Below are 13144 nucleotides of genomic sequence, written 5' to 3'. Positions count from 1 at the left end.
AACTGGACCCTCCTGAAAAACAGTAAGCCATGATGGCAATATTTACTGATTGAGGCTTATCCAGCCGCTCTTAACATTGTTCTGACCCGGATGGTTTTAGAGTGTTCTTTTTGGGTATGTGTGTGCGTGTGTGTGTGTGATTGTGATGTAATCGTTAATTTCTGCTGCACTTCGGGGCTCTCGAATCGCCCTAGAAATGAGTGGTTTCGATATCAGATTCAGCAAGAATGTACATTTTCATTTCAAGTCCAATAACATCATTCTGATGTGGACCTCTTTAGCAGTGCATTCATGTATTTTTGTATAGTTCTAACTGATAAGAGTCAGATTACGTAAAAGTTCAAAGGTGGGACACAAATAAACATCTCATTATTAATTCATCACATGCAGGATTGAAATATTCAAGAAAAATACACTGCACATGCCTCAAAAATTCATGATGATTGTGCAAATATTTGTAATATGTGCATTGTCATGCGTGAAGTAGTCTTTGGCTAAATCTTGATGATCTTTACCCCCATCACACTCCGAGTCTTCTTCCAGCCTCTTGTATGACGTTGAATTTCGATGACCTGTGAGAAGTATAGGCAAAAAAAAGGAAACAATTAATATGACGTTATTATAAAATAACGAGATAGTTCATTTGCCAGACTGTTAACGCTACACTAGCCCAATGCTTCTTTCGACATGCTATTGGCTCATAAAATCATAATAATGTAAATCTCAAAGCAAATATTTGCCAAAACAAAACCCGACAAAGAAGTTATAAAAAGCTAGCACGACAGAATAACACTAACTTTGATTCATGAATATTCATGATACACAATGAGGAAATTAAGCACTTCAAAAACGTGGAACATATCTATTTTGACATGAATTCGAGAAATAGGAAAACTGCAATGGCGAGAGATTTAAAGAGAAAGAGCAAGAGAAAATTGAATTTAGCTGTTTGACGATCAATGATTCAACGGAATTCTCCACTGGATTTGTGCCGCATTTACCCTTAAAACGTACGCAGGTGGTATTCATTTTTTTTTTTTTTTCACTACGAGTACCTTCATTTAAATTTGCAAGATCTTCATTAGAGCAGCCGGTGAAGTCCTCTTGCAGTCTTTTGTATGAAGTAGAGCATTCCGTATCTGACTGGGCTGTGAAAATTGAACAAACACGATATAATAAGATGACGACGCCCACGAAAAAAAAAAATACAGACACTCATTCCTTGTCAGAAATAGTTATTACTGGATGAAAAATCAGCAATTAATCAACATAATCCAACTTGTTATATGCTGTAAAAAGTCTACTGCTTATTTTAACATAAAAAGCTAGACGTGTCTGCGACTTGCATGTTAGCATTTGACAGGGCTGCACACTAACCCATTTTTTCTGCCGGTCCAACCTGTCTCTGACGGACCGGTAAATGCCCCGTTTTAACATTTTTTACCGGTCTGAACAGAAAATTTACCGGTCAACAACGACAACCTAAAAAATAAACTTATTTTCTTGTTTTTTATGGACGTACCCCCCCCCCCATGTACATTTTACAGATTATTATTTTTTTTTTAACTTGCATTATCTATTGCACAAGAAATGAAAAAAAAAAGATAGGAAAAACTAGAATGTTTGTTTGTGAATTACAGTGTAAAATGATAATGAAAAAATTTAGATTGTATCAAATGCGTTTGTGACTTTTTCTAAACATCGGCGCACGAACTTGCTGCGTAACCTGCTCTTGGTGGTCAGATGGATTGCGACGATTTGATGAATTATTTTAGCTGTGAAATTTTCTGATGTACGCGCTCCAAGGAGTTCTTTATTTTTCGCCCGATAATCTATTCGCATTTGTGCATGCGTTCTTGAAAGGCACACGACATGCAGGGCCGAATTTGCAATCCTTTTTGCGCCCATTTCCACCTCAAATATTAGCGGGATTGTGACGATTTCATAAATTACTTCGGCTGTAATCTTTTATGATAACGCGCCAAAATGGGTTGAAAATGTGTCCTTCATTTTTTCCCGATAAACTCTTCGAATTTCGTAAGTGCGTTTTTAAAAAGATGCACCACATGGCCGAATTCATGATACTTTTTGCGCCTATTTCCACCTCAAATATTAGCGGGATTGTGACGATTTCATAAATTACTTCGGCTGTAATATTTTATGATAACGGGCCAAAATGGGTTGAAGATGTGTCCTTTATTTTTTCCCGATAAACTCTTCGAATTTCGTAAGTGCGTTCTTAAAAAGATGCACCACATGGCCGAATTCATGATACTTTTTGCGCCTATTTCCACCTCAAATATTAGCGGGATTTTGACGATTTCATAAATTACTTCGGCTGTAATCTTTTATGATAACGGGCCAAAATGGGTTGAAGATGTGTCCTTTATTTTTTCCCGATAAACTCTTCGAATTTCGTAAGTGTGTTCTTAAAAAGATGCACCACATGGCCGAATTCATGATACTTTTTGCGCCTATTTCCACCTCAAATATTAGCGGGATTGTGACGATTTCATAAATTACTTCGGCTGTAATATTTTCTGATGCAAGCGCCAAAAGAGGTTGAAAATGTGTCCTTTATTTTTTCCCGATAAACTCTTCGAATTTCGTAAGTGCGTTCTTAAAAAGATGCACCACATGGCCGAATTCGTGATACTTTTTGCGCCTATTTCTACCTCATATAATCAGCGGGATTGCGACAATTTCATAAATAACTTCGGCTGTAATCTTTTATGACAACGGGCTAAAATGGGTTGAAGATGTGTCCTTTATTTTTTCCCGATAAACTCTTCGAATTTCGTAAGTGCGTTCTTAAAAAGATGCACCACATGGCCGAATTCATGATACTTTTTGCGCCTATTTCCACCTCAAATAATCAGCGGGATTGTGACGATTTCATAAATTACTTCGGCTGTAATATTTTCTGATGCAAGCGCCAAAAGAGGTTGAAAATGTGTCCTTTATTTTTTCCCGATAAACTCTTCGAATTTCGTAAGTGCGTTCTTTGATGCACCACATGGCCGAATTCATGATACTTTTTGCGCCTATTTCTACCTCAAATAATCAGCGGGATTGTGACGATTTCATAAATTACTTTGGCTGTAATCTTTTATGATGCACGCGCCAAAATGGGTTGAAAATGTGTCCTTTACTTTTTCCCGATAAACTCTTCGAATTTCGTAAGTGCGTTCTTAAAGATGTTCCACACAGCCGAATTCATGATACTTTTTGCGCCTATTTCTACCTCAAATATCAGCGGAATTGTGGCAATTTCATGAATTACTTCGGATGTAACTTTTTGTGATGCACGCACCGGCTAGAATGGTTGAAAATGCGATCTTTATTTTTCTCCCCATAATCTCTTCGCATTCCGTACATGCGTTCTTGAAAGGTATACGACACGGCGGAATTCACGATCCTTTTTGCGCCTATTTCTACCTCAAATATCAGCGGGATTGCGATGATTTTATGAATAACTTCGGCTGTAATCTTTTATGATAACGCGCCAAAATGGGTTGAAAATGTGTCCTTTATTTTTCCCGGATAAACTCTTCGCATTTTGTAAATGCGTTCTTAAAAGATATACGACACGGCCAAAAATCATGATTCTTTTTGCGCCTATTGTTTCCTCAAACTTCAACGGGATTGCGATGATTTCATGAATTATTATTCGGCTGTAATCTTTATGATGCACGGGCCAAAAGGGGTTGAAAATGTGTCCTTTTTTTTCTCCCAATAATCTCTTCGCATTTCGTACTTGCGTATACGACACGGCCGAATTCACGATCCTTTTATCGCCTATTTCTACATTGAATATCAACCGAATTGTGGCAATTTCATGAATTACTTCAGATGTAATCTTTTGTGATGCGCGCACCAACTAATAGAATGGTTGAAAATGCGTTCTTTATTTTTCTCCCCATAATCTCTTCGCATTCCGTACATGCGTTCTTGAAAGGTATACGACACGGCCGAATTCACGATCCTTTTTGCGCCTATTTCTACCTCAAATATCAGCGGGATTGCGATGATTACATGTATAACTTCGGATGCAATCTTTTATGATACACGCGCCAAAATGGGTTGAAAATGTGTCCTTTATTTTTCCCCCAATAAACTCTTCGCATTTCGTAAATGCGTTCTTAAAAGATACACGACACGGCCAAAAATCACGATTCTTTTGCGCCTATCGTTTCCTCAAACTTCAACGGGATCGCGATGATTTTATGAATTATTATTCGGCTCTAATCTTTATGATGCACGGGCCAAAAGGGGTTGAAAATGTGTCCTGTATTTTTCACCCAATAATCACTTCGCATTGCTTACATGCCTGTACGTCACGGCCGAATTCACGATCCTTTTAGCGCCTATTTCTACATCAAATATCAGCGGGATTGCGATATGTCATTAATTATTTCGGCTGTTATCTTTTGTGATACATTCACCAGAAGGGTTGAAAATACGTTCTTTATTTTTCTCCCGATAATTTCTTCGCATTTGTGCATGCGTTTTCAAAATTATACATTGCATGCAGGGCCGAATTCGATATTCTTCTTGCGCCTATTATTGTTCACTCAAATTCCAACGGGATTGCCAAATTTTCATGAATTACTATTCGGCTGTAATCTATATGATGCAATCGCCAAAAGGGGTGAAAATGTGTCCTTTATTTTTCTCCCGCTAATCTCTTCCCACTTCGTACATGCGTTCACATTCACGATCCTTTTTGCGCCTATTTCTACCTGCAAATATCAGCGGGATTGTGGCGATTTAATGAATTACTTCGGATGTAATCTTTTGTAATGCACGCACCAGAAGGGTAAAAATGTGTTTTTTATTTTTCTCTCGACAATCTCGTCGCATGTGCATGCGTTTTTGATGAACAACACGGCATGCAGGACTGAATTCAAGATCCTTTTTGCGCCTATTATTTCCTCAAATTTCAACGGGATTGCGTTGATTTCATGAATTGTTATTCGGCTGTAATCTTTTATGATGCACTCACCAAACTGTTTCCTTTATTTTTTTTCCTCTTCTATAATCTCTTCGCATTTCGTACATCATAAGCTTTTGAAAGATACGACGCGGCCGGTCGAATTCATGATCCTTTTTGGGACGATTTCTACCTCAAATATGTAAGCGGGACTGCCATGATTTCATGATTTTTTTTTTCTCCCTAGTATTATCTCTTCACATTTTGTGCATGCGGTCTTAAAAAAGTTCACGGAAGGGCCGATTTCGAGATCCTTTTTTGCGCCTATCTTCATTATGAGACCATTCTGAGCGAATGAAAATATTCATTTGTGAAATGACTGTGTAAAATGAAAATGAACGCAATCAGATCCATTTACTGTATCGCTGAATATCGAATGTGTTTTTACTTTTTCTAAAAATCGACACTAGTATATTAGTTCTAACATAACTGCCACGCTGCAGCGAAGCCGGGATCGGATCGATCTTGCGTTAAAAATCATGAGTAAAATGACCCAGAAATGCGTGCGCTTCTATCAATGATTACGTCTGGCATGACCGCCGATCGCAAGCAGTCGAAAAGCAGTTACACTATGCTTTGCATGTATTGCATTGCATGCAGTGCGTGAGCAGCGCCAAACGCGCAAGCTAGCGCGACTCCGATAACTGGTCGACTGCTAGTGCTCAAAACTATAATCCCGTTTACTGTACAAATTGCACCGGTAGACATAAACGAAAACTTGCGTAAAACTTGTTGAACAGTGCGATATCTTGCATTCTGTTTCTCCCTGATCGGGGCTGCTCTTTTTCTTTCTACTGACCCCACCAATGTTTTTTTTTTTTGTTGTTTGTTTGTTTGGTTTTTTTTACTGGTCATGTCGGACCGGTAACTTGTGGATTTCCTGAAAAGTTACCGGTCCGACAGTGACTTTTACCGGTCTTTGACCGTCGGACCGGCGCCAGTGTGCAGCCCTGCATTTGATTAGCTTGTCATTGCACCTATATACAATGTGCCAATATCGACTCCATGTTGACTGCTAATTGAACATGGAGAATTATCGACAAATGTCTTCAGACGAAGTCTTATTATTTCGACAACATCTTTTGGTTTGTATCACAAATAATCAATGTCTCTTAAAACAGGGAGGTGTTCGAAAAGGAGAGACAACTCCTGCTCTCCTTTGAAGTCATGCGCGGCACCGCCGAGAAGTTATGCGCTTAACTACAGATGGAAATCAGGTGTTTTGACAAAAGAGAGCATCAATAATCGGGACTAGCGCTCTCACATCTAGAAATACTTGCCCCTACTGCATTTCGCGCTCTCTCTTTCAATGTGATGGCAACAATGAATTTGTATACCTTGAATCAAAATGCAGTGCAAAACTAACAATTTTAACAGCAAATAGTTTAAAAGCACGCTGGTACACGCTTTAGCGGAGTACTTTATTTGAAAGATCAAAATATCCCAGATTAAAGGATAGAAAACTAACATGCGGAAATGTGCGCATTATAGAAAATATTAGGTTTTTAAGATGGCCTAATTTTCATTTCATTTCAATTTGCGCATTACGAAGAAACTAGAAATACATGTTTATAATACTGAATTCTTTCCTGAACTACTCTTAATCATTTCGAGTATTTCATCTAAAATTTTACGGGGAAATAAAGCTTGTAATTCAACGAAAAGTGAAATGCGTTCTTCGTCTCCGAACTTCGCCTTGCAACTAAAACGGTGCAGCGCATGACTTCAAAGCGTATAGTGGAATGCTAGACATCCATTGTATTAACGCTTTGAACCAAAACATGTATTTGCATGAATTACGAAGAGTTGTCTCTCCTTTTCTAACACCTCCCTGGTTAAAAGTAGGCACAGAGTCAACACTAAGGCTTGTGTGTATTGGCCATCTGCAAAGCAGTGAAACAGGTGTGTTTATAACATTGACGCATTTTACACACAAGTACACACACACATTTATAGCAGCTATTCATATGGATGGAAATAAGGTGTTTACATGAATTCATATCATCATGTGTGTGTGTCAGAGAGACAGACAGACATACAGACAGACAGAGGGAGAGAACGCATGTTTGTACAAACAAACACACTCCATTCACTCACGTCAGTGTTCTATGCACATTAAACATCTATGTAGTCCTTAGCAACACAATGCTGCTTAGATCTACAGCAGGAATCAAGCGCAATTACCAGTGTCGCCACAGTGAGTGAATCATCGTACCTGAGCTATTCCACGGGTTGTATGTGTTGTTAAATGGGTCTGCTATAGCACTGCAATAATCACGCACTTCTGACGATGGGTCCAGACAGCTACCAACCTCTGGCTCATCTTCCAGCGTGGTGTACGATATGCCCCGTACAGTATCGACGTCGTGTACGCTGTCGCCAGCGGCATTCTTTCTACCTAGGTGTGGGTTGGCGACTCGTAGTTTGCTCTTCGTATTGCCCATAGCAGTCAACCACACTCTGCATGCTAAGACAATTGCACCGGCCGTATACCAGTATCCTGCATCTCGAACGTCAGTCCTAACATGGCTGTTTATCACGTCGAGTACTTGAGTATAGTTTAAATATACCTACAACAAAATTGTATTGCGAGACTGATATTGATTGTGCGGTTATAATTGTCGCCCCGCTAGCATTGACGGGAGCATGCTTTGCTGCTTACAAAGCAAAGCGACACACACCAGCAATGAGATGAAACGCACAGGCCTGTGCATTATTGTCATCGGTCTTGCACTATCACTACTGACGCCTCGCTCGATGCTCAAAATAGCGTTTTACATCAGCACCCTCTTTTATCAGCCATGGAGCTGCAAGGTAATCGTTCTCCTTCGCAGGCTTTGAGCCGCACGTGTCTGTTTTGTTCTGTTCTTTCGTATTGTTTATCGGATGGGGTGGGACAGAGTTTTCCTTCAGCGAGTGCAGTGTGTGTAATAATAAATGCGTATCATCACTTGGCGACGCCCTCGCCATCTTTCGCTGTGTTCAACAAAGAAAAGGAAAAAGAAAAAGAAGAAGAAAAAGAAAAGAAAAATACAAACAGAGAAGTTCGTATTATCAATTATCAGTTATCCCAGCTGTTCTTGTGAATGCGAGAGGGAAGGGCGAATGTTTATTTGTGCTTTATTGGCTCCTTGATTAGGATTAGGGGAAAAACAGAGCCTGGAACCAATTTGGGTATACAAACGCCTCTGATTTTCTTCATTATGTCAACAAATATACCAGGAAGGAGGTATGCAGGATTAAGTTAGTCATTCTTCATAAATATTTTGGAGCAGACAAAAATAGCATTGATTTTATATATTTTAAAGGGATGGTATAGTATTGGTTGAGGTGAGGATTCAGCTTTTAACTTTTTGGTTAGACACTTAGAAACCACTGTAATTATGAAATGTTTCGGAACATGTACAATTCTAAGAGGAATTCAAAGTTCATTTGTGGAAAATCGGTTTGAAGTGGCCGAGATATCCAAAAAAACAAAGTAAAGCAAAGCAATCCTATTAAAAGGAAGGTCGGTCCCACCTTTCATTAGGATCGATTTTTTTTTTTTTTTTGATATCTCAGCCATTTCAAAACCAATTTACATCAAATAAACTTTTAATCCCTATATGAATCATATGCTCTATGATCAAAGGAGGTTTCTCACTACAGTTGTATCTAAAAAAAAACACCATCAAACGAAAAGTTGAAGGCCCATCTCAACCGAAACTGTACCATCCCTTTAGAGTTCTTCAGGGTAAAACAGCGTACCGGTTTGTAAAACAAGCACTGCGTCACTCCATGAAAAAAATGCATTTCATTGCAAAGGGTATCGCATTTTGTTTCGTTTTATTACAGTATCGAAATCCATGCACCTTAGGCCTCCTGCAGAGCTCCTCAAACATGAGTATGTTCTCTTGTATGCTTATGCGGCTATAGCAACGGAAGCTAACAGACGAGTGGAGTTGCTTGTCTACAAACAATGTCCAGTGCAATTATGATCGCGGTATCTGGTCTAAACAAGGAGGTTCAAGAGATAGAGTTCATAAAAGTGGCTATGATTATTCATACTTTATATTGTCTGTTTTCTTCTGATGCGCAAAATAATTTCACAGGAACATCGCTGTGCCTTTGATGATTGGGGTTTGATGTCATCATCTTGCTGAGCAAGAGGAAAATTATATCTTAACGGTAACATTTATCAAAATCGGGTATATTTTGCTTGTTTATTATAATCAAATGAAATAAAGCATTAGCTTTAAAACTGAAGTCAATCTCGTCCAAAATGTGTGCAAAGGCATCAACCTGAGCAATATGCTGTGAAAGCTTTTTCGACTTACTATATGCCATATATATATATATATATATATATATATATATATATATATATATATGTGTGTGTGTGTGTGTGTGTGTGTGTGTGTCACGGCAATGTTGAAGGTCGACAACAATTAAAATAGGGAAAAGCGATACCTCGGACAATCAACAGAACAAAGCGGATTTGCACACCGAAGGTAAGGTTGAAAATAGCTGTAATTGATTGTGTCATTCTTCCCTTTATTCGCACCACTTGTACAATGTCGAACATGAATGTCGAAATTAAATGAACAGTCATTCCGAACTTATCATATACCCCAAAACTGAATGCATAGGCCTATTGTCAATCTCCTAGATCTCTTAATTTAAAAGTGATGTAAGCTGGTTATTTTACACTCACGGACCAAAAATGCCAAAACCTGGAATAGGAGTTCGCGGTTGGCAGGCGTCAACATAGTGACTCCAGTCCAGGAAATAAAACTCTATGAACAAACACCAAGCTAAACGTTACTTAAAAAAACCTTATTCAACACGAAGATTTCTTGTGCATCCACCTTCATAATCCACACATGTACAGGGCTACATACAACCACCACTAAGTTCGTGTACAGGTACACATTATAGATGCGATGAACAAAACTAAAATAAAAAAAAAAAAACATTACCGTATCAATTTGCCTATACAATGTATATAAAAACCGAATAGCGAATAGAAATGTGTAAATGAAACCTTATATTCTCTAGCCAGTTAAAGTGCAGTATTATAATGCACGGATGGGAACAAAAATAGATGTACCCTAACTACATGTATAATCAATGAAACCTCATATTACACCTCGTACATGAACTGATCATTATTTGTCCCGTGTCGACTTCATTGACTCGTCATAAACTTGCTCCTTTAAACAGCATTCGTTTTGCAACTGATTGACAAATTGCCCTGACATGATTTGAAGATATGACTATACTTGACTAGCAGGAAATGTAATATCAGCGACAAAAAAAAAATGCATCTTGTCTTGACGAACGCCAAAAGTTCATGATACCTGCACGGCAAAAGCAAAAAAAAAAAAAGAAATGTCAGCTAACACACCTTGCATTCGTTTTATAATTCCTTATTGGCAAGACGTTGTATGCTATAATAGTATATTACTTTTTTCATAGCTCACCATCGCACGTGTGTGTCAGTGTTTTTTTTTTTTTTTTTCTATTCTAGATGAACTGGCGAGAAGACTAAGAGTGAAAGAGATTTCAAACATCTGGGCTTCAATACATGGCTTGACAAGCAAAACGACAACCGCTATTGCGAGTAAACTCTCGAATGCAAACATGTTTTGAGGATATGTCTATACTTGACTATCAGGAAACGTAATATCAGCGGCCAAAATTGCATCTTGTCGTTACGAACGCCAAAAGTTAATGTTGCCTGGGAAAAAGTAAAGAACAAAATGTCAGCTAACACGTATCTTGCAAGCCTTGCCTAACCCATCACTTGGTTTGTGACACTTACCAGGGAAGTGTTTGCACGAAGTCGAGCTTAATTTAACATTGACTGAAAATTATGGTTTGCCACTGGTTTCCCTGTTAAATTTCTTTAGCCTAATCACCACCCACTTCAAATTATCAATATACAGAATAATTCCATTATTATTTAATTTATTCTGTATCATCAATGATTACATGAAAGAAAAATCTCCAAAATCTCCATTTTCAGTAGAAAGTTGAGCAACACTGAAGACACACACAGCATACCATATTTTTAGTCGATCTTAAATTTTACGTTTGACTTAAATTCTTCGCGAAACACCCCATGAGGGCTTCGCTGGGTATCCGTATGATGCACAAAATGTCTTATAGATACATATAGCACTTGCATCAAGTGCATTGACAAACTGACATATTACGTCACGGAAAGAGCTCTGTACCTAGATTGAACATTTTGATTATTTTGCATTAGTGTTTCATCTAAAGATTGTGCTCTCTGTGATACTGAGTTTGTTTACCAGTACATGTATGCGTTTCACAAGTGAAAGTGCCGTCGCAGTGTTTCGCTGCCAAAACCGTTTCCCTTAAAAGGTAAATAGTGACTCCACTTGTGATATTCATAACTGCATAGTGTGTGTATTCAATAAGGACAACAACCACTTACCTATAGTATTTCACGATTTATTTCATTAAAGTATAACAGTATCTGGCATACTAGTATTCGACAGTCCTTTCAATATCATCTTCCCCTACACAGAACCCGACATACTCAAAATACATTCTGAAGTACTGAATCATAAATAACTCTTTAGAATTACTTAGACAACAGCTCAACTCTTTCTTGGCCCTGTTTTATCAAAAGGTATAATCGATTTAAATTTCCTTAACACACAGGCTGCCATAGACTTATGATAAAAACCAACTTTATAATCAATTTTAACTCTTCATAAAACAGGGCCGTGTTCCAGGTACGTATTCGAACATTGTGTATACAAAGGGGTTTTCTGTGCCAATCGGAACTCACAGCACACAGAGGGTTAAGAAATCTCCTTTAGTTCATTATATTTAAACAGAAGCTAAGAAAAGGCTGCACATAAGCATCACTATAAGAGAATTGAATTCATTGTCCTGAAAATGGAGTGACGTGTTCTATTACACAGACCCCTCTTCTTTCTTAGCACACTATGCTCCTCCTTTCTTCTTCTCTGTTGTTTGTACACGTAATTATTATAATGCCATTTTGTTCTCTCTACTTGAGAGTGTCGCGTATTTTGCGTTTGTGTACATGTACATATTGTGTTTTAAACGTGTGTGGGTAGGTGCGTGTGTGTGTGTGTTGTGTGTGAATTTTGTATGTATATGCATTGTTGTTTTTACAACCATATTTTGTTGGTGCACACGGTTCAGTGAATATTGTTGAGGTGATAACATTCATATCTTTTTCCTAATCTCTATCTCCTCTGTACCTTGAAAATGATTACTGTCCACAATGTGTTTATATCGCTTCCTATAAGTAGGCCCTACCTGCATTATTAAATTCACAGTTATCTTTGGCTGTATGAACACATTTTGGATTATATGTACACTTTATTCATGTTCCACGTTTTACAAGCTCTGCTTTTCTGTGGATCATTCTTTTGTTTTCATTGTCATGTTTAGTATTTTGTCAACCCTTCAAGGTATATGTATTGCTTCTCTTTATTATCCAATAAATCTGTTTGATGCACTTGTTGTAAAGAAAACACTCTACAGGGATTCAGGCTATTTATCTCCGATCTTCAGTTCAACGATCGGAACACAGACAGAAAGCAAAGAGAAATTTTAATCACTTTACTTGAGAAAGTCCACTTGAGTGGATAGTGGATGAAAGCTAGCCTTCAAAATTGCTAAAGGTTGGTACATGCAGGGAGGTGAGAAGAAACCCTGTTAAATGTAGAAATCATAGCCTGTGATATCTGTACTGTACTCCGTACTTAATGAGATACCGTGTCAGAAACATAATTCTTACAAAAGGCTAAAATACAATGACATGTGAAATGTATGCTTTGTGTCATGTCTTTAACCTTCTTTGGATGCAAATAAACTAAAAATGAGAAGTAGGTATTTCATGTTGCTTACAATAAGTTACAACTAAATGACTGCATTCTTGCAAAAAACAGTATGGTTCATGTCGTCTCCCAATGTCATGAGTTTTATCACTTTCCCGTTTTGAGGGATCGATCATGGCTGAAATCATCTTCACAATCATGACATAGTGGGACAATTCCCTGAGTGTAGATAGCCAGATCAGGTATAGTTCCGGCGAGTCGCAATCTAGGCCAATGACAGGTCCGTTGGATAGGATACGTTACTGCGATTTTGCTGCATGAGTCG

Source organism: Diadema setosum, chromosome 14 (genome assembly GCF_964275005.1).
Source record: "Diadema setosum chromosome 14, eeDiaSeto1, whole genome shotgun sequence".
Classification (NCBI taxonomy): Eukaryota; Metazoa; Echinodermata; class Echinoidea; order Diadematoida; family Diadematidae; genus Diadema; species Diadema setosum.
Note: the sequence above shows the minus strand (reverse complement) of the source record.